The following is a 27,216-nucleotide window of genomic DNA, read 5'->3' as shown; positions in this document are numbered from 1 at the left end:
GGTCTTATTATCTGTGGAGAGAGAAACAGAGATAATAAAACCAAAGAATGTTGGAGAAATTCAGCAAGTCTGGCACCATCTGTGGAGAGAGAAACAGAATTAACATTTTGAGTATGATATGACTCTTCCCCAGTTCTGCAGAGTTTCTCCAGCATTTTCTGCTTTTATTTCAGATTTCCAGCATCCTCAGTGCTTGGCTTTTAGTTTCCTCAGAAATCCTTTGCTGTTTTACTCCCCAAAAATCTGGGAACGATTTCCTGGAGTTTGATTCAGAGAGTGGCAAACTGATGTGGTGAGACATTAATCAGTGGTTTGCTTGATGTTCCCTTTAAAGACATGGTGAACATTTACATGTTGTACTGCAGAAGAGGAAGTGAATAGGAATGAGATGAGGTGTAATGAAAATACAGCGCTGAGGGGAATTCTGCACATGGAAGACATTGCACATCTTAAAATAATGAAGATAAACTCGGAAGTTTTAGAGTGAGAACAGCTAATATTTATTCATGATAAAAGGAAAAGTAGTCACTTGTTGGCACAGGCTACTTCATTTACATACTATTATAGACTGTTTACTATATCTTCAGATCAGTGTCTATCATACAGAAGATGAAGCTGTCAACTTCATTTTTATCTGCTGTCAGGGAATATGTTTGCTCCTTACGGGTGTTTTGTACACAGGAAACCTCAAACCTGGTCAGGAAAAATCAAATTAAATATTAACAATCACAGCTCCATCAATGAGCCAGCCATGTAATATGTGTTCTCTTAATGAGCTGTACTTTATTTACATCTCAAACAGAAAAGATCCTCTCTCTCCCCTTAAGTGGTTAAATTGCCCTCTTCCTGGTAAAATTTATTGCCATTTAAACATGACTAAAGGCCATTCGGCTGGTCATTACAATAATCTATCATGTCCGCAACTGTTGGTACCCTGCTTAGTGGGAACTCCAATCTGAGTAGGGTCAACAGAATTTTTCCAGCAAATGCTTCTCTCTTGACTGTCATCAATTTACTTCTGTCAACAAAAGGGCATTACAACTGAATGAAATGGACCATCCCAGTAAGACCCTGGCAAACAGAACAGGCCTCTGCTACATCTTCAGTCTGTTTCTGTATAAATCCTTTTTCACATACTGAGCATGAGTGTTAAGCTAAAATCACAAAAGGACTGAGGGGGAGCAGGTGGGGAAGGGGAGAGGTGTAGGGGAGGAGGAAGCCAGCAGGATATTCAGATTTTGTTTCTTCAAAATTGATCCTATAGCCTCATTTGAAATATTAAATACAGTAGCAACTTCTTTGTATTCAGTGTCTGCCACATCAGAAATTAATTTCAGTGTTAGGGTGAGTGCGAACTGTCAGTCACTGGTATGTTGCATCTGGCATTCTTGCAGTGAGATGCATTATATTTAGATGCACCAACAAACAGCTACAAATTGCATTTATGTAGTCTCTTTAATATTGCAAAATATCCCAAGGCACTTGACAGGAGTGTTGGTCAAACAAAAGAAGATTTGTTGTGACATTGATTAGTACCTTGAAGTTACCCACTGGCTGACACCTCCTGTGATCTTCAAGCAAATATCAATTCTTTACAACATACCATATAGTATACTTCCAATTAATGATGGCACCAACTGTTAAGTGTTGACAATACTTGGTTAAAATAGTAGATTATATAGCTTTAAAAAGAGTTTTTAAAAAGAGTACACCCCCCACACAAGTACTTGAGTACATATTCCAGGTTAAAACGAGGTAACGTCCGAAACGTCGATTTCGCTGCTCGTTGGATGCTGCCTGAATTGCTGTGCTCTTCCAGCACCACTGATCCAGATACATATTCCAGGTTGACAATCCAGTAGAGTACCTGCAAAGAGTGCAGTATTGTCAATGATGCCACCTTTTGGATGAAATATTAACGCGGCACCCCATCGATGCTCTGAGGTAATTATAAAATGTCGCTATTTGGCAGTCTTTTGGTGCACCAGTAATGTCTCTAATTTTGAGTCAGGAACTCTGGGTTCAATTCCCACCTGCTTAAAAGGTGTGTCATAATATATCTAAACAGGTTGATGAACAATATCTAAAAGCGTTCCCTCAAAGCCGTGTGGCTGTGCAGCAGTTTGGAGGCGCAGCTCAGGGTAATCGGTGGGCAGGCTCATTGACTGGTTCTGGCTGCTGTCTACACGCCTAGGAGGCCCACAGAGTTGCAGGAAAAATTACACGGAACATAATCTTAAAATCGTCATTTGGAGAAGAGCAGCTGAATTTCCTGAGCCAATATTTATTCCTCAATCCATACTCTACTAAACCAGGCTATCTGGTCATTTACTCCCTGTGAATCTGTGCAAGGCAGCTGCTTTATTTTCCATTCATTCCTGGGATGTGGGTACCGCTGGCTAAGCCACCATTTATTGCCCATCCATAATTGACCAGAGGGCAATCAAGAGCCAATCACATGGGATTGGAGTCACATGAAGGCCAGATCAAGAAAGGACAGCAGTTTCTTTATCTCAACAATATTAGTGAACCAGATGGGTTTTCCCAATAATTGACACTGTTTTGATGATCATCAATAGACGCTTAATTCCAGATTTTTATTAAATTCAAATTCCAACATCTGCCATTACATGAACATATCTGAAACATAACCTGAGTCTCTGACTTAATGGCTAGGAATCATGACATTAGGTTATCACCTCCTTTCCTATATCACAAGAGTAATTTCATTTCGAAAGGTATTTCATTGGACCTACAGTGCTTTGGATTGCTCTTAGATAATAAGAACTCTTTCTTTTGAAAAGACATATGCTTGTTGGGTTTATTAATAACTTAGTCAACCCTAGCTGGTTCAGGTCCAAACCTTCTAACACTATAATGAAAAGGTGGCGTTGTGAACTTTTGAAATCGGAGACAGGATCTTGCACCATACAAACCTCTCAGCCTCTGGTTAAGGTCTTGTTAAGGGTGTTGCTGAAATGCTGTCTGCTGTCACAAAGCCTTCTTGGGCTTCATTTGACCCAAATTTCTCATTAATCCCTCATTAAACCATTTCAGCTCTGCTCTTCCTTTACCAGGTGAAGCATTGAGTGTTGTCTGACATCAAAGCATTGTGGAACGAAAGGGAACAAGAATTTGTGGGGGAGTGAGTCTAACTGTCAGCACATTTCTGATGCAAACTGGCACAAAACCATTCATTACAGTTAAGTTGCAGCAAGATGGGGCCAGTGTAACTTTAACTACAGTGTCTCAGTAACAACTGCATATAATGTGAAGCAGGAAGTACCAACAATGGCCAACTACTAGAAAATCAATCAGCACTTTATTGCCTGCCGGGATTTGGGTAATTGTTGGGAAGTGTGTTCTGGGCTTCTCATGGTAGGGAAGATGGGCAGTCCGAGCAGGGAAGAGAGTGGTTTGAAGGGCACATCCCTGGCCTTCCAGCTCCCAGAAAGAAATGTTAATAAAAAGCTTAGCTGCAATGTCCCCTCAGCTTCTCAATTATCTTCAAACTGCTCCTCAGCTAGTGGGGGCAGATGCATTGACTTCTACAGATGAACCCAAGGTGAAGTGGTCACTGAGGCCCAATGACCTTTGACTATCCAAAGATCAATTAAGACCCCATTCAGTTTCGGGTGAGCTGCTTTAACCAATTGTCTATATACCTCCATTAAAATGGGAGACAGCTGAATTCTGAAGGTCAGTGACCAAGGGTATATAAGTACAATGTACATCAGGGATCCTTCAGATATGAAACATGTGATAACTTGTTGCTGGCTTTGCCATAATCACCTTATGAGGTCAGATTTGGAATGGTTTATAGGTTATGTTTGCATGATATTATCACCTTTCTTAATAATACAAGGTTTGTCTCACAAATCAATAGACACAGAGACATATTGTTTGTTTAATGTTAAGGAATGAACTTTAGCAGAACAAAGTCACCAAACTCAAATTAATGGAGTTGGGGAATTTGTAGTCGAACTAATTCTTGTGCTTACAAGTTAATAGTGAATTATTGGCCCTTTCAATTCAGAGAGTACAGCAGTGTGAGAGTGAAGATTTTAAAATGTGAAATCTAATCAGAGTGCAAGTGCACAGGTGAAATTTTGTAAGCAGCCACAGGACAAAAGAAAAGTAAAAACTACAAATTTAAAAAGGAAGAAGGGTGAATTTATGTTGAATTTATGCCTTTGGACTTTTCTCTCCTCAAGGACTTTTATTCAAGCAACCCTTTAACTTTGGTGTTGCTGGAGGATGAATACTTTGACGCTTGTTCTGCACATTGTGTGATGTTGCTGGTGCAGTTTTACGAATTCCAAGCTGATTGATACACCCATGTTCTCTCTTCATTCTAAAAAAGAGTCATTCGCAACTCGAAACGTTAACCATGTTTCTCTCTCCACTAGATGTTATCAAAACCTGCTGAGTTTCTCTAGCACTTTTGGTTTTATTTCAGACCTACAATATCCATAGAATTTTACTTTTATATAAATGCTGTGAAGTGAGTGACTGACTGCACATCAAAACATTAGTGAAAGAGCAGTTTTTGTTGATAATGTAGAGGTGCTGGTGTTGGACTGGGGTTGACAGCAGAGGTAAAGGAAACAGACTTTCCCCACTCTTATACTCCAACCTCTATGAAATAAGGGCCAATATTCCACTTGCCTTCCTGATTACCTGCTGCATCTGTACTCCAACTTTCTGTGTTTTGTGCACAAGTTACCCAAAGTCTTTTTGTGTTGCAGCTTTTGGCAGTTTTTCTCCAATCATCCCCCTGCCTTCCTCTTCCTGTTGTCCTCACCTTGTGAACCACATTTCTTATCTATGGACTGGGTGTCCAGTAGCCACAATGTCCTCAGTGGTGATGTTGAGTACAAGTGCTGCTTCCTCGGATGGATCAGGAACTCTGGGTGGGCTGGGCATCTGGTGGCAGAGGAAGGCCAGCCCTATTGGCATGTAGTTTGATGGGTTTTCCTGAGAGATAGGGCAGAAGCAGAAGCTGTAAAAGTGAAGGTGATAGTACAGTGGTAACGTCACTGGGCTTGTAATGCAGATTCCCAATGTTCTGGGAGTATGGGTTCAAATCCCACTGCACCAGGTAGTGAAGTTTGAATTCAATGAGACCATTGAATAAAATGTGAGGCTATAGTAACCAATGCCTGTTGTTATAAAATTCCATCTGGTTTGCTACATAAGAACTAGGAGCAGGAGTAGGCCATGTGGCCCTTCAAGTCTGCTCTGTCATTCAATAGCATCATAGCTAATTGTTTTGTGGTCTCAGCTCCACTTACCCGCCCTCTTAGTGTCCTTTGGAGAAGTAAATCTGCCATCTTTACCGGATCTGCTCTGTCTGTGTGTGAGATTCCAGACCCTCAGATATGGCTGAGTAGCTAAGGGTGGGAAATAAATGTGGGTCTAGTGAGGGCTGCCCACATCCCAAGAACAAATGAAAAGTCTGTGATTGAATGGGAGGTGTAAGTGATTATAAGTCAAATGGGGTAATGATGCAAATCTGAAGGAAGTGGTAATGGAATAAGTGACATAAGAGTTGCAGTTTCCCACCCACTCCCAAGGTAAGTTCTTCATGAGACAGCATTTAGTTGAGGGTGGTAAGTGAGGACCCTGTACCTCCTCACTATCCAAGACTCCAATCACACCTTCCAGGTGAAACAGTGCTTTACCTGCACTTCAATCAACTTTGTTTACTGCATTCGCTGCTCACAACATGGTCTCCTCGACATTGAGAAAATGAAGTGCAAACTGGGTGACCACTTCCCAGAACACTGAGGTTCCATCTTCAAAAAAGACCCTGAGCTTCCAGTTACTTGCCACTTCAATACACCTCCATGTTCCCTGGCCAACATCTCTGGTTTGGGCTTGTTCCCTTTCGGAATGGCAGGCGGTGATCAGTGAGGTACCGCAGGGATCAGTACTGGGACCGCAGCTTTTTACAATATATATTAATGATATAGAAGATGGTATTAATAGTAACATTAGCAAATTTGCTGATGATACAAAGCTGGGTGGCAGGGTGAAATGTGAGGAAGATATTAGGAGATTACAGGGTGACCTGGACAGGTTAGGTGAGTGGACAGATGCATGGCAGATGCAGTTTAATGTGGATAAATGTATGGTTATCTACTTTGGTGGCAAGACCAGGAAGGCAGATTACTACCTAAATGGAGTCAAGTTAGGTAAAGGGGCAGTACAAAGAGATCTGGGTGTTCTTGTACACCAGTCAATGAAGGCAAGCATGCAGGTACAGCAGGTAGTGAAGAATTCTGGTCTTCATAACAAGAGGGATTGAATATAGAAGCAAAGAGGTTCTTCTGCAGCTGTAGGGCCCTGGTGAGACCGCACCTGGAATATTGTGTGCAGTTCTGGTCTCCAAATTTGAGGAAAGACATTCTGGCTATTGAGGGAGTGCAGCGTAGGTTCACGAGGTCAATTCCTGGAATGGCGGGACTATCTTATATTGAAAGATTGGAGCGACAGGGCTTGTATACCCTTGAGTTTAGAAGACTGAGAGGGGATCTGATTGAGACATATAAGATTATTAAAGGATTGGACACTCTGGAGGCAGGAAACATGTTTCCGCTGATGGGTGAGTCCCGAACCAGAGGACTCAGCTTAAAAATAAGGGGTAGGCCATTTAGGACAGAGATGAGGAGAAACTTCTTCACCCAGAGAGTGGTGGGTGTGTGGAATGCTCTGCCCCAGAAGGCAGTGGAGGCCCAGTCTCTGGATTCGTTTAAGAAAGAGTTGGATAGAGCTCTCAAGGATAGTGGAATCAAGGGTTATTGAGATAAGGCAGGAACAGGATACTGATTAAGGATGATCAGCCATGATCATAATGAATGGTGGTGCAGGCTGGAAGGGCAGCATAGCCTACTCCTGCACCTATTGTCTATTGTTCCAGCAAAGCTCAGCACAAGCTGGAAGAACAGCACCTCAATTTCTGCTGGGGAACCTTCTGGACTTTATATCAAGTTCAACTCTTTTCAGGCTTGAGCACCTTTGTCCATGCTTTCCCCCACTCTAACAGTTGGACTATGGAGCTTTTGCTCCATTGTACTGGTAAGCTCACTCAAATGGCCACCATTTATTAATCTAGGGGGTGAACATCAATATGCTAATGCCATAGGAGATCAAACTAAATTTCATTCTGATCTTAGTTAATTTTCATATAAGCTGCACATTTTCAAAGCTGGATATCAGGAAGTTATTAAAAGAGAAGCATTGTCTCATATTTTCTCCTGCTTAATCAATGATTGGTTACATTATAGCAACAATCCACCAGAGCTGGGCAGTTCAGGGTTTAAAACGTGTGCACTTTGTTGGACATAGGAATTGGAGTAGGCTGTTTGGCCCCCTAAGATGATTCTGCCATTCAATTAGATCACGTCTAATCAGTGACCCAATTCCATACATCTGCCTTTGTCCCATAGCCCTTAATATCTGTGGTTAACAAAAATCTATCACTTGTAGAATTGACAATTGATCTAACATCAATTACTGTGGTTGGAGCACATTTAAAACTTTCACCATTCTTTCCATGTCAAAATATTCCTTAATTGCATTTTTACTGCACTTGACTCAATGTTTCATCAAGGGGGTGGGCAAGTTGTTGGAGAGAATACTGAGGGACAGGATGTCCATGTATTTGGAAAGACAAGGACTGATTAGGGGTAGTCAACATGACTTTATGTATGGAAATCATGGCTCACAAACTTAATTGAGTTTTTTGAAGAAGTAACAAAGAGGATTGATGAGGCAAAGCGGTGGACGTGAAATATATGGACTTCAGTAAGGCATTCAACAAGGTTCCCCATGGGATACTGGTTATAGAATACAGGGAGAACTAGCCACTTGAATATAGAACTAGCTCAAAGGTAGAAGACAGAGGGGAGTGGTGGAGGGTTGTTTTTCAGACCGGAGGCCTGTGACCAGTGGGGTGCCACAAGGATCAGTGCTGGGTCCACTACTTTTCATAATTTAGATAAATGATTTGGATGTGAACATAAGAGGTATAGTTAGTAAGTTTGCAAATGACACCAAAATTGGAGGTGTAGTGGACAGCGATGAAGGCTATCTCAGATTACAACAGGATCTTGATCAGATGGGCCAATGGGCTGAGAAGTGACAGATGGAGTTTAATTCAGATAAATGCAAGGTGCTGCATTTTGTGAAAGCAAATCTTAGCAGGACTTATACATTAAATGGCAAGGTCATAGGGAGCGTTGCTGAACAAAGAGACCTTGGAGTGCAAGCTCATAGCTCCTTGAAAGTGGAGTCGCAGGTAGATAGGATAGTGAAGAAGGTGTTTGGTATGCTTTCCTTTATTGGTCAGAGTATTGAGTACAGGAGTTGGGAGGTCATGTTGCGGCTGTACAAGACATTGGTTAGGCCACTGTTGGAATATTGCATGCAACTCTGGTCTCCTTCCTATCGGAAAGATGTCCTATCGAAACTTGAAAGGGTTCAGAAAAGATTTACAAGGATGTTGCCAGGGTTGGAGGGTTTGATCTATAGGGAGAGATTTAATATGCTGTGGCTGTTTTCCACAGAGTGTCGGAGGTGAGGGGTGACCTTATAGAGATTTATAAAATCATGAGGGGTATGGATAGGATAAATAGACAAAGTCTCTTCTCTGGGGTGGCGGAGTCCAGAGCTAGAGGGCACAGGTTTAAGGTGACAGGGGAAAGATATAAATGTGACCTAAGTGACAACGTTTTCACGCAGAGGGTGGTACATGTATGGAATGAGCTGCCAGAGGACGTGGTGGAGGCTAGTACAATTGCAACATTTAGAAGGCACATGGATGGGTATAGGAATAGGAAGGGTTTGGAGGTATAGGGGCCAGGTGCTGGCAGGTGGGACCATTTGGAATATCTGGTTAGCATAGGTGATTTAAACCAAAGGATCTGTTTCCATGCTGTATATCTCAACGACTCGACGACTCTATGACTGTACTTGACCAAGGTCATGAAGAGAACCTAGAACTCATTGACAATGGAATAGACAGTCTTTGAGTTTATCCTGACTCATGCTCATGGTGTAACTGGCTCAAACACTGGTTTTATGGTACAATTACATGAGATATGTCACATTTCCAATAGTATTCACCACTCTGCTCCTGGCAAAACAAATTTAATTTTCTACTGTACTCATGCTGCTTGTCTGAGACCTGCGACTGTCAAATTATGTCCATGGTAATTGCCAAATTGTATACTTCAAACCAAGGTTAGGTGATCGAATGTTCAAGGAAAGAGTGAGAATAACAATTGAACTTTGTTTCTGAATGCAGCACATCAGGCAGAAACCTTTTAACAACCTTAATTATCCAATCAGAAAATCAGATTTTTAACAAGCAAATACCCTGGTATATACTGCTTGAGATCATTAACTACGTTTATTGAAACATAAACATCTTTTGGCGGTGGAAGTGCTGCCCTGACCTTGGAGTGAATGGTTTTGCTTTGCTTTGAATGGGGTGAACCTATCCTTCTGGCTGCCTCACCAATGTATTACACTGACAAATGCAAGAGGTTGGGTTAAATGCTGGGTTGGTTCACTATGTGATCAGATCTGGTAATAAAATGCACAGTAATATTGGTCCAGATATATACATAGCTGCATAAATAATATGGAAATGTGTTGCTGGAAAAGCGCAGCAGGTCAGGCAGCATCTAGGGAACAGGAAAATCGACGTTTCGGGCATTAGCCCTTCATCAGGAATCCTGAAGAAGGGCTAATGCCCGAAACGTCGATTCTCCTGTTCCCTAGATGCTGCCTGACCTGCTGCGCTTTTCCAGCAACACATTTCCATCTCTGATCTCCAGCATCTGCAGACCTCACTTTCTCCTGCATAAATAATATGTTTTATTAATAATCTTAATTTACTACACAAATTTGTATGTTTAATACATAAATATGTCAAGTGAAAGACCTATGATAGACCCTTTTATCCTCTTAATGGTGTACATATAATTTTCCTCTCATTAGTACAAAACCTACCCAGGGAGCTACCAACCCATCTTTCATCCATTTAATTTGCATTAGCTTCCTTTTGCCTTGTTTTTAATCTGCTTTCCTTCAATGTATTTTGAATAAATCAATAAGAATACATGATTGTTTAATGATTTTTAGAAGAGGTCCTTTCGACCAGCACCAAATGATTTAGAATGACTAATTTCACTTTTTACAATTGATTCCTTGAAGTACGGGACATCTATTCCTGCCATGTGAAGAGAATTATAGTAAACTAAATGATCTATAAAATGGGTTAGATAAAGGCTCTTCAGAACGTCCACACTTTCTCTGTTACACTCGAGTGTTAAAGTGTCGAAGTGTCAAATGCAGAACCAGTTTAAATCAACCTATCGAAGACCCATTCATCTCTCTATTAAATAGAAGCATTTTTAAAAATGCACACTGTAAATCATGGTGCAATTTTGAGCATGAAGTATTATAACAACACATTTCACGTGCATTAACTAAATCCACTGCCTTTTATTTTATGACAATATGTCATGTGTCCCTAGAGTGAGCAATGCATTAACCACTTTAGTGATATACAGGCCCAAGAGAGTCAGCATGACACTGGCACTATCTGTACTGTGGTGGGGTCAACCTCAAATATCACTTTGTAACAAACATTTAAACTGTTCTATGCAGTGAGAAAATGCAGACTACAAATTCAGAGAACGCAAGAATGATTCAAATTCTTCCATAGCCTCATCTCTTTCAATTCCTATAACTCCGTCACATCCATGAACCTTCAGATCTCTGCATTCCTCGAGTTCCGGCCTCTTGCATTTTGCTGATTTTAATCGTTCTGTCACTGCTGGCTTTGCTGTCAGCTGCCTAGACCCTAAGGTTTGAAATTCACTCCTTATGTTTCTGTACCTCTCCAACTCTCTTTATTTAACACATTATTTCAATTGAGTTTCTGGTTTCAGTCCTTGTGGCCTTTTCTGAGATTCAGGGCAGAATTGTCTTCCTGGATACACACTGGGAGACAGGAGGCCCACTAAATCAGGCAGGAAGTGTGTGTGACGACACCATTGCCTTCTTGAATCACCCTGATTGAGTCTGAGGGTAGCCTTCCTGCCGGAAGACAATTGAGGCCCTTGTATTGAGGTGCTTGTGGTTGTTTAAGGCATCATCATACCAAGGCTGACATTTAAACAGCAACTGATGGGGGCCACGTCCGTCCTGAGGGCAACAATCCTGCCATTTGGTGGTGGAGTCTCTCTTGGTCGGACAGCCCATTCCCAACAGAGATACTGGCTAGAAGTATGGGCTGCAAATAGGTGAAGACTCCTGCCTGTTTGAAATGCCAACCATCCATTGGTCCTTCACCAGAGCCTCCCTGTCGACCCGAGTTAATGCACCATACTCACCCTACCCAGGATGGCCCATTCCCAATCCTCCTGTATTATTGGCAGTGCCCATCACTGCTGATGGTGCTGCTGCTTTCTGGTACTGAACAGCAGTTGGCCACCAATTCACGGTGTAGGAGGGGGCAGATTTCTCATGACAATGACGAGAGAGCCTGACTCTGACCAAACCTGACTGATATTAAATCTGCCTTTGTGCAGAAATGCCGTTGTGAGATTACTGCTGCCTTTCCACTGCCACAAGCTTTTGTTTCTGCCCTCTGGGCCAAAGTTGGATTCATCTGGCTGTTGCAAACTACGCACCAAAAGAAAGCTCACTGCACAGTCCTTATGTATGTTTAGCACACCAAACAGGCTGAGGGGGGTTTGCACCCCTCACTGGGAGGAAGCCCTGCCCTCGAAGGTTACCTGCCCTCCTGCTGCCCTGGCAGTCCGCACAGCACCAACACTCAGTAAGTTGGCACCATCAGGACTGCCAGCTGGCCCACAAAGAACTTTAATGGATCAGTGGCGGGGGGGGGGTCTCTGGCTGTTAGGAAATGGAGGGCCTGGGCAACCGAGTAAGGGATGTCACTGAGGAGTGGGGAAGACGCGGTGAATTAGTTCTGGAGGCCAGTAAGGAGGGAACAGAATAAGGGGTAAAGATTTCAGGGGTATTCATGCACTGCACAAGGGGCATCCTCCCCGACCTCAAATTGATTTACTCTGCAACCTCTACCACTGGAATTCGTCACACCATTTTACTTCTATTCAACAAAAAGGACTACTCAATTCTGCCCCCTATTATGGCATTGACAGTATTATATTCCCCTAAGTAACAAGCTCAAATGTTAATAATATTAATTTGTTTGGTAATAGTGAGTGATTTGTTGTCTGCCCACCCACAGTATTGTTAGATGTTGAATGGGAAGTTTGTGGCATGATCAACCCATTTTAGTTTACATGCATCACCTGCCCTCTGCCAAAGTCATGCCCAACATGGGGGATATAAAGTCCGGCCCTTCAGTTTTAATGTTGGTTTTGAAGTGATGTAATGCACAATGATGATAGAAGGAAATTCTTAAAGAGCTCCCCAATACACCACATAACTGAGGTGAGAAGAAGGTATTTGTATGGGCCAACAAAATGTGAGGAGAAAGTGAGGTCTACAGATGCTGGAGATCAGAGCTGGAAATGTGTTGCTGGAAAAGCGCAGCAGGTCAGGCAGCATCCAGGGAACAGGAGAATCGACGTTTCGGGCATAAGCCCTTCTTCAGGAAAATGTGAGACATTTTGACTATAGCCTACAATCTCTGCCTATATACCCTGTTACTTGTACTTGGAAATGGCAGAGGAAAGCTAGTATCACTAGCTCACCTCATGATAATAGGAGCGGTAGAATTGTACCAACTATCTAAGGCTATCCTTCAGACCAAACGCAGGAATCAGCCATATCAGCAAATTTGCTGGTGACAGGCATAACAAGCTAATGTCAATTATCCCAGAGGAAAAAATACAGAAAAAATAAAGCTAAACTTGGAAATAAATGTATTGGTGGTCCTGCAGCTCCATTTTGCTGTACACAAGATGAGTCAGACTAATATATCTCATTTGCCAATTTTACTGGTTCTACCTTTTGGCTTTTCTAGGTTTACCACAGCTGATGTGCCAACTTCAGAACTACACAAGCTGACAAGCAGTTCTGGATTTACTTGGAGCAATTTTCACCTCATTGCTTTAACTATACTTAAGTATGAAGTAAACCCAGTTTACAACTGTAAATGGTATGGTCTGGTGAACCTTTGGCAGCAGGGTAGGGAGCAGATTTTAGGAAATTCATGGCCTATACCAGTGGTGTATGAAGCCAGGGGGTAATGCTGACAGTGCAGTGGGATATGAACTTGTCAAATTGTATGCTGCAGATACACTTAGAATAGCATTACTTTCAATCTGGTGCACAGATCCAGAAATGTCATAAGGGTGGGTATGAGTGCTTGAGGCTTGAAAACAGGCCCTTATCAAGTATGCACTGCTCTCCTCCAAACATCTTGGTTTTTGACACCTGACTTTGTTCACGTGTCGATATTTTTAAGTTTACTAGAATTATTTGGCTTAAGCCATTTCCAAAACAGTCCCTCTTTCAATCCCAAACTATAGTGAATCCTCAAGTATCGGGCAGGAATTGTCAAGTGAAATTCATGTGTGTACTTGAAACTAGCAGTGAGGAAAATATGCAATTGAATAAGCTAACAGCCAGACATATACCAAAAATAATCACCCTTGAGGAAAGTAAAAAGTTTCTGGAACATGCACTTTAGCTGCTTTTTTGTCAATTATAATCTTATTTTGGCGGTAAACCCTAAATAAGCAAACCTGTAAGTGAAACTCTCAGTAACATACAGGTCATTTTAAATACTACTCCCTCAGGTCTGGTCCATCAAATAACGAGAACCAGTAACATCTGATAGGTTGGAGACTGGGACTGGAACCAATTTAATAGTTCTGACTTTCAAATGACCAAAGTGGTGGGTATTATAGTCCCCAATGTCATTGAAAATAAATTATTTTCCTTGTAAATCACTTATACACAGGCTGAACAAGCGACCGTCAGTTTAAGAAGCTGATATATGTCACGTCTGCAAGGGGCAAGATTTTCTTTTGTTGTAGAGGAGGAATTAGCTGAACAGGGCTTTGGGTTTTGCCGGGTAATAAGGTTCGCCTGACTGCAAATTGACTCCTTGTGCCAACTCAGTTATTGAGTTATGAATGGTTGTGTATGGCAGAAGCGATACATCATTGCATGTGATAGGGGCATCAGCCGTAATTAAAGTTGCCACCTCAGGCTATGTGCGTTCTTGGTGGCTTTGATTCTTAGATGGATCTTATTCATAGGACCCCTACAATGTGGAAGCAGGCCATTTTGTCCACACCAAACTTCCAAGGAGCATCCCTGTAAACTTGCATTTCCCGGGTTAATCTGCTAGCCTGCAGCCTGTGGAAGGAAATCGGAGCAAACCCATGCACATGCAGGGAGAAAGTGCAAATGCCACACAGCCAGTTGCCCAAGGCTGGAATTGAACCCACGCTTCTGCTACTGTGAGGCAGCAGTGCTAACCACTGAAACACCATGTCATCCTGCTTTTCTATATAACCACGAGACCCCACTGCCCCACTCCCATTATTGGTTTCCTATCATTTTAATCTTTGCAATGCATCATTTTTCATGTGTTTGGTAAGCAGGCAGACTCCTCATTCTTCCATTGCATGGTACTTGGCAGCTTTTCAAATATCTTTCATTCCATCTCCAATATTTGTATAACTAATTAGCAAAAGTGTTTAAAGAACATTTGACAAAACAATCTTGTTTAATGCCACTATGTTTTTTTTGTCAGAGGTTGCTAACAGCAGCATCCTGGAGATTAACGTTCAATTGCTTTTTACATGGAGAGCCTCCAGGGCAACACTGGAGGGTTGGCAATTCTCACCAGGATGTCATCATGGATGCTGTTGAGCATGACAGCCAGGAGCGTGAAGGAGGAAAGCTCTTTGATTTGCTTGCTTTGCCATCTGTTTGCTGGGTCACTTTCAAGGCAACGAAGCCATGCAACATTGCCATATAGAGACATGACTTATGCAGAGGGGCAATTGGCATGATAGTGTTTGAAATGGGACTAACTATTCCTAAATCAAGCACATGGGTTCATTGATGGGTGCTGTGGGAAAATTGAGTAACATGGGGAGTCTAGTTACTTTTAACCCCTATTATGGTGCCAGCAAACATCTTGCCCTTGGATAGGTAGACACTGGGGACCACAGTGACCACATTTTCTCAGGTAGCTGCCACTTGGTACATGATTTGCTGCTTTACATTAACTGAAAAGTGACCTTCAAGCCCTAATAATGTCTTTATCCTGTGGCAGCAGTTCCATGTCAAGAACAATAGTAGCTGAAAATCATTATGTATCATTGACAACTGCATGATTCTTTCTATAATGGCCTTTTACAACTAATTAAGAGGAGGATCATCAGTGGATTTTTGACCCCCACATGTGCTACAAGCCAAGGTCTGTGGGAAAACCCCTCATATTTCAGTAATCTATAAAATTTGTAGAGGGTCTCTAGTCAGAAAAGTTCATGTAATCTACTTGTGAACTTTGACATACCTGCCTCTGTCATGGGCTAGCTTGAAATGTTGACCATCCTTGATGAAACTATGTTGGAATCTGACTAAAGGCCATGTTAAACTCTAATCCCTCAGGTTTGTCGTAGCAAATAATGAGAATCAGTAACATTTGATAGGTTGGAGATTAGAACTGGAACTGGGTAATTAAAGTTACTCACAGCTGACACACCGCAGAGCCTGACAGACTAGATTAGCAGAATGCTAAAATGCTGATGTTCCAGAAATCTCACATGCGCAAGAATGTTGGTATAACAGTGGCAAAGCTAAAACACAGTAAATACTTGCACATGCATGCTATAATGTTAGTGTGCTAGGGTTTTGGTGTGTTAGTTTTTTTTGTGATGGGATGTTAAATTGCCAGAATGGTTTTGAACATTGGTATTCTTGAATATAGGGATTCTAGAATATTAGTGTGTTAGATGTGCTATTATGCAGATGTACAGAACACAAATATGCTAAAGATCTAATATCCTAGTATGTCACTGTGCTAAGAAGTTGGTATTCTGGACTATTGGTGCTTTGGAATACTTATCTTCTGGGTGTTATTATTCTGGATCCCCAGTATCCTACAATGTCATTCTGGAAGATGTGGGTGGCATGGTGGCTCAGTGGTTAGCATTGCTGCCTCACAGTGCCAGGGGCCAAGGTTCAATTCCAGTCTTAGTTGACTGTCAATGTGGAGTTTGTACATTCTCCCTATGTCTCTGTGGTTTTCCTCCGGATGCTCCACAGTCCAAAGATGTGCAGGTTAGGTGAATTGGCCATGGGAAATTGCCCATTCAGGGATGTGTCGATAAGGTACATTAGTCAGGGACAATAAAGAGCAATAGGGTAGGGGAATCGGGCTGGATGGGTTACTCATTGGAGGATCGGTGTGGACTTTATTGGGCCAAATGTTTCCACATTGTCAGGATTCTACTATTCTAACACAAAGTAAATGTTCTAAAATAATGGCAGTTTAAAAGGGAGAAGAGCAGACAAAGGAAGCACATGGTGAGGACAGTGCAGGAGAGAGAGAGAGAGAAAACCTGCACATTTACTGCCTTTGCTGTTTGAATTCGTGTATTGCTCAACATCGGAGTGCATCTGGGAAAATTAACAAATAGTGAAATTCACAACTAATCTTGGAGGAACTGTTGGGCGAAGTTCTCAGCACAGAATCAGATAAGTTAATTGTTGTTTTAAGTCTGTCCAAGAGAAAGGCTGCAGTAGTGGGTACAGTGGATTCTTTCTTGATTATATGTTTTTGGAGATAAGTCTCTTGATTAAACTTAAAATATAAGCCATAGCTATTAATTTAACCTGGGGCAGTGTTTGTAGAGGAATAAGACAGTGTTATTTTCTGGCTCTGTAGATTGTGAAGGAGCAAAAAATGGCCTTTGCAGTGATATGTACTTCTTGTCAGATGTGGGAGTTGAAAGAGAGTTTAAGGGTTACTGCGGATTATATCTGCCATCAATGCTGTTGGATGCGAATCTTATCAGATCGAGTGGATCGGTTAGAGAGACAGATAGAAGCGATGAGGAATTTGCAACAGCAATAGTATGTGATGGATGGCAGTTATAGGAAGGGGGGAAAGTCTCAGATACAGTCACATAGATGGGTTAACTCCAGGAAGGGTGAGAGAGGTCAGCACTTAGGGCGGGAGTCTTTTGTGGATATACCCATTTCAAACAGGTATGCTGTTTTGGAAAATGTAGGGGGTGATGGGTTATCAGGAGAACGTAGCACGAACAGCCAAGTTTCTGGTATTGATACTGGCTCTAATGCAACGATGGGTCCATCGGCTTCCAAGAGATCAATTGTGTTAGGGGATTCTGTAGTCAGAGGTACAGATAGACGTTTCTGTGGCCAGCAGAGAAAAAGCAGAATGGTGTGTTGATTCCCTGGTGCCAGGATCAAGGATGTCTCAGAGAGGGTGCAGAATGTTCTCACAGGGGAGAGGGGCCAGCAGGAGGGCATTGTCCACATTGGAACCAATGACATTGGAAGGGAAAAGACTCTGAAGGGAGATTACAGAGAGTTAGGCAGAAATTTAAAAAGGAGGTCCTCAAAGGTAGTAATATCTGGATTACTCCCAGTGCCACAAGCTAGGGAGGGCAGGAATAGGAGGATAGAGCAGATGAATGCATGGTTGAGGAGCTGGTGTATGGGAGAATGATTCACATTTTTGGATCATTGGAATCTCTTTTGGGCTAGAAGTGACCTGTACAAGAAGGACAGATTGCACCTAAATTGGAAGGGGACTAACATACTGGCAGGGAAATTTGCTAGAACTGCTTGGGAGGATCTAAACTAGTAAGGTGGGGGGGGGGGGGAGGGGTGGGACCCAGGGAGATAGTGAGGAAAGAGATCGATCTGAGACGGGTACAGCTGAGAACAGAAGTGAGTCAAACAGTCAGGGCAGGCAGAGACAAGGTAGGACTAATAAATTAAACTGCATTTATTTCAATGCAAGGGGCCTAATAGGGAAGGCAGGTGAACTCAAGGCATTGTTAGGAACATGGGACTGGGATATCATAGCAATTACGGAAACATGGCTCAGGAATGGGCAGGACTGGCAGCTTAATGTTCCAGGAAGGATAGAAAGGGAGGCAAGAAAGGAGGGGGAGTGGCATTTTTGATAAGGGATAGCATTACAGCTGTGCTGAGGGAAGATATTCCCGGAAATACATCCAGGGAAGTTATTTGGGTGGAACTGAGAAATAAGAAAGGGATGATCACCTTATTGGGATTGTATTATAGACCGCCCAGTAGTCAGAGGGAAATTGAGAAACAAACTTGTAAGGAGATCTCAGCTATCTGTAAGAATAATAGGGTAGTTATGGTAGAGGATTTTAACTTTCCAAGCATCGATTGGGACTGCCATAGTGTTAAAGGTTTAGATGGAGAGGAATTCCTTAAGTGTGTACAAGACAATTTTCTGATTCAGTATGTGGATGTACCTAGGCAAAACTTGACCTACTCTTGGGAAATAAGGCAGGGCAGGTGACTGAAGTGTCAGTGGGAGAGCACTTTGGGGCCAGCGACCATAATTCTATTCATTTTAAAATAGTGATGGAAAAGGATAGACCAGAACTAAAAGTTGAAGTTCTAAATTGGAGAAAGGCCAATTTTGATGGTATTAGGCAAGAACTTTCGAAAGCTGATTGGAGGCAGATGTTCGCAGATAAAGGGACGGCTGGAAAATGGGAAGCCTTCAGAAATGAGATAACAAGAATCCAGAGAAAGTATATTCCTATCAGGGTGAAAGGGAAGGCTGGTAGGTATAGGGAATGCTGGATGACTAAAGAAATTGAGGGTTTGGTTAAGAAAAAGAAGGAAGCATATATCAGGCATAGACAGGATAGATCGAGTGAGTCCTTAGAAGAGTATAAAGAAAGTAGGAGTATACTTAAGAGGGAAATCAGGAGGGCAAAGCGGGGACATGAGATAGCTTTGGCAAATACAACTAAGGAGAATCCAAAGAGTTTTTACAAATATATTAAGGACTAAAGGGTATCTAGGGAGAGAATAGGGCCCCTCAAAGATCAGCAAGGCGGCCTTTGTGTGGAGCCACAGAAAATGGAGGAGATACTAAATGAATATTTTGCATCAGTATTTACTGTGGAAAAGGATATGGAAGATATAGACTATAGGGAAATAGATGGTGACATCTTGCAAAATGTCCAGATTACAGAGGAGGAAATGCTGGATGTCTTGAAATGGTTAAAGGTGGATAAATCCCCAGGAGCTGATCAGGTGTACCCAAGAACTCTATAGGAAGCTAGAGAAGTGATTGCTTAGCCTCTTGCTGATATATTTGTATCATCGATAGTCACAGGTGAGGTGCCGGAAGACTGGAGGTTGGCAAACGTGGTGCCACTATTTAAGAAGGGTGGTAAAGACAAGCGAGGGAACTATGGACTGGTGAGCCTGACCTCGGTGGTGGGCAAGTTGTTGGAGTGAATCCTGAGGGACAGGATGTACATGTATTTGGAAAGGCAAGGACTGATTCGGGATAGTCAACATGGCTTTGTGTGTGGGAAATCATGCTTCACAAACTTGATTGAGTTTTTTGAAGAAGTAACAAAGAAGGTTGATGAGGGCAGAGCAGTAGATGTGATCTATATGGACTTCAGTAAGGCATTCGATAAGGTTCCCCATGGGAGACTGATTAGTAAGGTTAGATCTCATGGAATACAGGGAGAACTAGCCATTTGGATATAGAACTGGCTCAAAGGTAGAAGACAGAGGGTGGTAGTGGAGGGTTGTTTTTCAGACTGGAGGCCTGTGACCAGTGGAGTGCCACAAGGTTCGGTGCTGGGTCCTCTACTTTTTGTCATTTACATAAATGATTTGGATGCGAGCATAAGAGGTACAACTAGTAAGTTTGCAGATGACACCAAAATTGGAGGTGTAGTGGACAGCGAAGAGGGTTACCTCAGATTACAACAGGATCTGGATCAGATGGGCCAATTGGCTGAGAAGTGGCAGATGGAGTTTAATTCAGATAAATGCGAGGTACTGCATTTTGGGAAAGCAAATCTTAGCAGGACTTATACACTTAATGGTAAGGTCCTCGGGAGTGTTGCTGAACAGAGACCTTGGAGTGCAAGTTCGTAGCTCCTTGAAAGTGGAGTCGCAGGTAGATAGGATAGTGAAGAAGGCATTTGGTATGGTTTCCTTTATTGGTCAGAGTATTGAGTACAGGAGTTGGGAGGTCATGTGGCTGTACAGGACATTGGTTAGGCCACTGTTGGAATATTGCGTGCAATTCTGGTCTCCTTCCTTTCGGAAAGATGTTGTGAAACTTGAAAAGGTTCAGAAAAGATTTACAATGATGTTGCCAGGGTTGGAGGATCTGAGCTACAGGGAGAGGCTGAACAGACTGGGGCTGTTATCCCTAGAGTGTCGGAGGCTGAGGGGTGACCTTATAGAGGTTTACAAAATTATGAGGGGCATGGATAGATAAATTGGCAAAGTCTTTTCCCTGGGGTCGGGGACTCCAGAACTAGAGGACATAGGTTTAGGGTGAGAGGGGAAAGATATAAAAGAGACCTAAGGGGCAACTTTTCGCACAGAGGGTGGTACGTGTATGGAATGAACTGTCAGAGGATGTGGTGGAGACTGGTACAATTGCAACATTTAAGCGGCATTTGGATGGGTATATGAATAGGAAGGGTTTGAAGGGATATGGGCCGGGTGCTGGCAGGTGGGACTAGATTGGGTTGGGATATCTGGTCGGCATGGACGGGTTGGACCGAAGGATCTGTTTCCATTCTGTACATCTCTATGACTCTATGACTCTATATCAGTGTTTGCTAATGTGCTATGCTGATGATGTACTAGAATATTGGGCTGTCAGTGTTCTAGAATGCCAGTGGTCTTCTCTAATTCTGGTGTTCCAGAAGAAACAGAAGTTAACTTCTTGGTTAGAATGGTGGTGTCATATTTGCTGGTGTTTCAATGTGTTGATCAGCTCGTTATAATTCTGGTATTTTAAAGGTGTCATTGTGTAGAGGATTGGTAATCTAGAACTCTGACATGTCCAAAGGTTAATGTGTTATAAAGCTGATACCCTAAAGAGCATGTTAATGTGTTACCATGCTGCTTTGTGAGAATTTTGTTATGCTAAAATGTTAGATTATGGCATTCTGGAATAATTGTGTGCTCGAATAAGTATCTGCTAGTTGGTCTACTGGAATGTTGGTAAGTGGAATAAGAGTGTGCTAGAATAAGGGTGTGTTTACCAAATAATCAATGTGCTGGAATTTTATTTATGCTAGAATGTTGATGCTCTATAATAATGGTGTGCTGGAGAAATGGTGTGCTAGACAGATATTTTGTTAAACTGTTGGTGTGCAAAATATTGCTGTTCTACAATGTTGATGCTCTTGAATGTTGGTGTGCTGGATTTCTGCATGTAAAGTATTGTTGCGACAGAATACTTGTGTGCTAGCTTGCTGGTGTCCTGGAGGATTGGGAGAAAGTGAGGACTGCAGATGCTGGAGATTAGAGTTGAAAGTGTGGCACTGGAAAAGCACAGCAGGTCAGGCAGCATCCAAGGAGCAGGAGAAACAATGTTTCGGGTAAAAGCCCTTCATCAGGAATTGGAGGATTAGTCCTTCAGAAGGTTATGTGCTGGGATACTGATGTGTTTAAACATTGTCATTCTACAAAAGGAGCGTACTGAATTATTTATATGATATCGTCATGATCGGCTAAGATATTAGCATGTTAGAATCCTGGTGTGCTAGCATCTTGGTGTTTTGATGTACTCTTAGATTGATGTGCTAGACTTTTTGAGGGCTAGAATAAATGTCTTTTTTAAATGTTGGTGTTCTGTTGCTCTGGTATTCTGGAAAAACTATGAACTAGATTGGCTATTTATTGGAATATCCACGTATGTGAACTTTGTTATGCTAGAATTCTGGAATTCTAGAAAAACGTTGAGTAGAATTTTATACTGGTAAGTTAGATTAAAAGTGTACTAGAATGATGGTATGAAATTTATTAATGTAAGCGTGTGTTAGTGTGCTAAAATGTGGGATTTCCAGAATATTTATGCATGGGAATACTAGTGGGCTGGAGCATTCTCGGTGGCTTATTTGTTGATGTGATAGAATGCTGCTATGCTAAAGAACAATTTGCTAACATGCTGGAATGTTTTAGAAGGCTGGCGTGATAGAGTAAGGGTGGATTGAAATAATGAAATTGTTGGATGCATGTATGTCTGAGTGTGTGCGTATGCTGGAATAAAACCGCGAGAAAGTTGTAGTGCAGCAATTTTGATTTCGCCAATGTGGTGCTCTCGAATATTATTGGGCTAGAAGTTTGATACTCTATAAGTGCTCTTGTGTGAGATAATGGTGTGCTAGAACAATGGAAGTTTTATTTGCTGCAACATTGGTGTACTCGAATACTAGTGTGCAAGAATATTTGATAGAATGCTGCTGGGCTACAATGGTGGTGTTCTGCGCTAATGATGCTCATGTAATGGTGTGTTGTTTAAGTATTAAACTAGTGCCCTAAAGAACAGGATAAACAGCACCCATAAACTATGAAAAAACCCACGTGAAAGATAAGAATCAGTTTTGAAAAAAGGATGCACTTTCCATCCCCATCCCAATGTATGACATGATCTTTCAGACATTGATGCACTATCCCAGTGCACAGTGGAATGGATGTTTCATTGCAACTGGTTCATGTTATTTTAATTTTTAAATCTGGGTCCTGTACCACCATCCTGAATCTCCTTGAGAAGTACCCATGAGTGATATCATATGGAATTGATAATAAATAGTATAATAATGTGGATGTTCTATTGTTAAAATGGAAATTAGCCATTCTAGGCATAGATTGAAATGGAATGCTTATTGTAGAGACATTAATCCATTTATAGCATTAAAGTGATTTGTAAATCCTGAGGTAGGTTACCACATGGATTTTTCTTGTTAATCCCATGCATGCGATTTGCTAATGGTAAAATTGATGGTTTGGTTTGACTGCTGTTTCTGGGAAGCTAGAATACATTTTACACTTGGTAACTTAAAATTGCTCTTTTGCATGACAAAAATTTCAATGCCACAATGCAAATAGTGTAGTAAGGTGGCAATTTACTGCTTAAAACGTGAATTAACTGGAGTGAATTTTAATGTTATGTACGGAGTTGTGGACACTGCACCAATTCACTTGCTGTCTTTTTGAGTGTCATTTCTCCTCCCTTACCTTCTTTTGACTGATATGAATTTAAATGCTTCAAATACAAAGATTAAAAAGAATTATTTGGAAAAATCGATTCTGAGAAGAATTTACAAACACTTTGTCATTATTTTCCTGATGCAATATTTTTCTTTTCTGTTTCCAGCACTTAAGTAGAGGTTTGAAATGCAAATAGATTTTCCAACCTGACTTTAAATGCCACCAGCAGAAAAGTTAAAGGCTGTATGCCAAAAAATAATGGCTGGGAAGAGACTATTAGCATCTGTAAATTATTCCCCATTCATTGATTTTTTTTTCATCGAATAATCCTTTGTAGGGACAGCTTTTGAAATGAGCGCTGGAAAATGAGAATAAATAACAGATTTAAAATGGGAACTGACTGTTCCAACACTACTCAACAGGACCCTATCATAGAACAAAGAATTGTGAATGTTGAAAATCCAAAACATAAACAGAAATTGCCGGAGAAACTCAGCAGGTTTGGCAGTATCTGTAGAGAAAAAGCAGAGCTAAAGTTGAATCCAGTGGTATTTCTTCAGAACTGAAGAAGGGTCACCGGACTCAAAACATCAACTGTGCTTTATCTCCACAGATACTACCAGACCTGCTGAGGTTCTCCAGCAATTTCTGTTTACGTTTCAGGAACCTGTAACATTGGTACAATTTCTCCAAAGAACAGTTGTAAATGTCAAATTATCAGATAAGAACCAATAATGCTGGAAAAAAGAGCAAGAAGTTCAGTGCATATCACAGAACAACCACACTTTACAAGATGTTGATGATGGGTGACCTAGAATACATAATCTAACAGAGAAATACACTTTACAAGAAGTGATGTAATTACTCATGTCATTCAAAATTTGCTGATTCGGTATTTTCAACAATGCTTCCATCACACTGTGCAACTCTAACAGTGCATTGATTTTGATAAATCTGCAACAATTTGTACCTGTCAGTTAAAACATTTCACTGTCAGAAACAAAGCTGACAAAACTGCATTAGTAGCAGACATGAAAAGCTTCTTCTCTGACATGCAACAAAGGTTTTAATTCTGCTCAGCATAAATTCCTGACCTCATATCTTAGATGCCACAAAAATGCAGGGACTGTATAACTATCAGTAGAAGTGTGTAACCTGTTGCTCCATTTGTGTAAAAATCTTTGTTTATTTTGTCTGTTTGGAGCAATTCTATGGCCCATTGTAAATACTGAAGTGGCTAATCTTAACCAATTGAATGTGAACCGCTGATTCGACTGAGTTCACCTCTTCCTTCCAAGGCATCTGTCCTCTTTATGGACTTTCTCCATGCCTCATGTCTCTGTAAATCCTCTAGTATCCCACCTCCTGAAAGTTAATCAAGCTGTTATTGTTTTCAGATCCTTGTCACCCAAGTTTCCAGGCCCCAAAGCCTTGCATCTGCCTTAACTCTTATTTTGGTTCCCCAACCTCCTCTTGTTAATTGCATATGAGTTCCTCCCAGCCACTCCTCATAACAACTTTCAACTCCTGGCCTTTTACAGTTGCTCCCCAGGCCAAACCTCCTGCTGGAAATCCAGGGAGAATCTCAGAGTCTGTCATCGGGCCTTACTGCTGCACTCCCTGGGAAAGCCTCACTCAATACACAAGCCTCCAGACTGGACCTTTGGATATAGCTGCTCATGACCAGTGAGAAAAAAAAACACTTTTGCATTTTCCATTGTGATTGTCTGTTGGAAGACAAGTTTGGATTTGTACAGTTGAAGATTTCTTAACATACCAGCAATGGAAGCTTTTCTTTAAAAGAAAGTTGTGCTGTATTTCTCCAAGCTTTGCTGACACCTGTTTATTCTTATCTTTCTCATTCTACAACAAATACCCTGCTCTCAGTAAACTTACAATCTGCTTCACCAGTTTTATTTCTCATAATAATCGATTATTGATGATCTGCCCATGCCATTACGCCAACACTATGAAACTTGAAAAGAGTTATACATTTGTGAGTGGCTTTATGAAGGCTTCCTTGAATGCTCTGTGTTTGGTTATAGGTTGTTATTGGACAGCTCAACAAATTGATAAGAGGAGTTCCTGAAAGGCTTTTGCCCGAAACGTCGATTTTCCTGCTCCTCGGATGCTGCCTGCCTAGCTGTTCTTTTCCAGCACCACACTCTCGAATTGATAAGAGGACTCGGGCAATCAGATTAACAATTGTTTATTTCATGCCTGCGCGGGGACAGTCAGTCTTATCTCTGTGACCTAACTCTGATGGGTCACAGACATCTTCAAGATTTATACAAAGATTATAATATATATTACATTAGCTTCTGTTTTCCAACAGTTTTTTTTTTACAGGCATTGCCTGTATTTAACCTAAGGGCTGGTGCTATCTTGCAAATGGAGTTCCCATTTGTTTTTACAATATGACTGAAAATGTAGCCCTTGACTAATTGAAACAAATGTAACTCCCTCACCGGCCTACCACCCATTGCTATAAAGTATTTTAAAAATGTACCTACTGAGAACTGTGTTTCCACAGACAAACATTTGCAAATTGTGCTGGAAATGAGGGGATTGAATTTTATGTGATTGGACCTCCAGGGTTTTATTTACATGGACAAACTGAGCCTTCCACCGAGCTATTGGAAATTTCCCTTCCACTTTCAATTTCAAAATCTTCCTGCATCCTTATGAAATACTTAAATGGCATTGATGTGATTTTGTCTCTTTTATCCTCTATTCTCATGATTGACCATTTCATCATTGCCAAGACCAGCACTTGCTGCCCATCCTTAACTATCCTTGAACTGAGTGCCTTGCTAGTCCATTTCAGATTGCAGTTAAAAGTCAATCACATTGCTGTGGGTCTGAGGTTACTTGGAAGATTGGTAAGGGTGGCTAGCTTCCTTCTTTACAGTGCATTAGTAAAGAAAACAGTTTTTGCAACAATCTCTTTATGGTTCCCCAACCACCTCCTATTAATTGCATCTGAGTTCCTCCTGGCCAATCCTTATAACATCTTCCGTCTACAGTTGCTCCCCAGGCCTAACCTCCTGCTGGAAACCCAGGGAGAATCTCAGAGTCTGTCAACTGGCCTTACTGCTGCACTCCCTGGGCAAGCCTCACTCAATACACAAGCCTCCCTGATTGGACCATCAGCTCCCTTGGATATAGCTGCTCATGACCAGTAAGAAAAAAAAACTTCTGCATTTTCCATTGTGACTGTATGGCGGAAGACAAGTTTGGAAAGGGATTTGTACAGGTGAAGATTTCTTAACATACCAGCAACGGAAGGTTTTCTTTAAAAGAAAGTTTTGCCATATATTTCCAATGATTGTGCTAATGATGGTTTCATGGTCACAATCATTAAGGCTGGGAAAAGTATTGCAATAATGTGACTTCCTTCATTCCTTATTTCTTTCATTTTATTATTTGTCTTTCAATTCTTTACCCTCTTTGTTCCTGCAAATCCAACATAGCAATGGGAGCACAAATGAAATGGGATCCAAAAGAGCAGCCTAGCCTAAGATTCTTCCTCGTTGAGGACAATGAATCTGATGGCAAGGAACAAGACGTAGATGAGCTGTGTCCATGAAGCATAATCCTGCACCAGGTTCCTCTGGTTCACTCCCTCAAAGGTTAGTCCCTCTGTCACTTTCATTCTCCCTTGCATGCGCCAGCTCAGAGGCTTTCACCCATGAAGCATTTGCAAAGTGCCAGGAGCAAATGAACAAAAAACTGAATCACGAAGGAAATCCTTCAGTACAAATATTGATGTGACTCCAAGGCCAGAAGTTTCTATGTTGCAGTTTAAGTGTGGGGACAGATGTCACTCCCCAGAACCGCCAACAGAAAGCCCACTAAATCAACTTTCTATCACGCACTTCAGTGCTCACTCTGCAGGGCTTTTGAAGAATCCCTACCTGGGACTGTGACAGATGAAAATGTAGTTAATAGATTAATAGATTTGCA

At 41.6% G+C, this 27,216-nt stretch overlaps 1 long non-coding RNA gene across 4 annotated transcripts in view; it reads right to left on the bottom strand.

Moving 5' to 3' along the window:
* Positions 1 to 492: 492 nt before the first annotated feature.
* Positions 493 to 27,216, bottom strand: part of LOC122539442 (uncharacterized) — a 60,451-nt gene continuing 33,727 nt past the window's right edge. For 3 of the 4 annotated variants that reach the window (XR_006309080.2, XR_015753229.1, XR_006309081.2), the window contains one exon: positions 493 to 1,867. This is a non-coding gene — a long non-coding RNA (uncharacterized LOC122539442). Of the gene's footprint in view, positions 1,868 to 4,804; positions 4,978 to 27,216 lie in introns of all 4 variants that reach the window. The other variant, XR_015753230.1, reaches the window with a different exon arrangement.

This window comes from Chiloscyllium plagiosum, unplaced genomic scaffold, assembly GCF_037043375.1.
Source record: "Chiloscyllium plagiosum isolate Xiang-an unplaced genomic scaffold, Cpla_swu_hap1 HiC_scaffold_36, whole genome shotgun sequence".
In the NCBI taxonomy this organism is placed as follows: domain Eukaryota; kingdom Metazoa; phylum Chordata; class Chondrichthyes; order Orectolobiformes; family Hemiscylliidae; genus Chiloscyllium; species Chiloscyllium plagiosum.
Note: the sequence above shows the minus strand (reverse complement) of the source record. Positions and strands in the feature narration are given on the sequence as shown.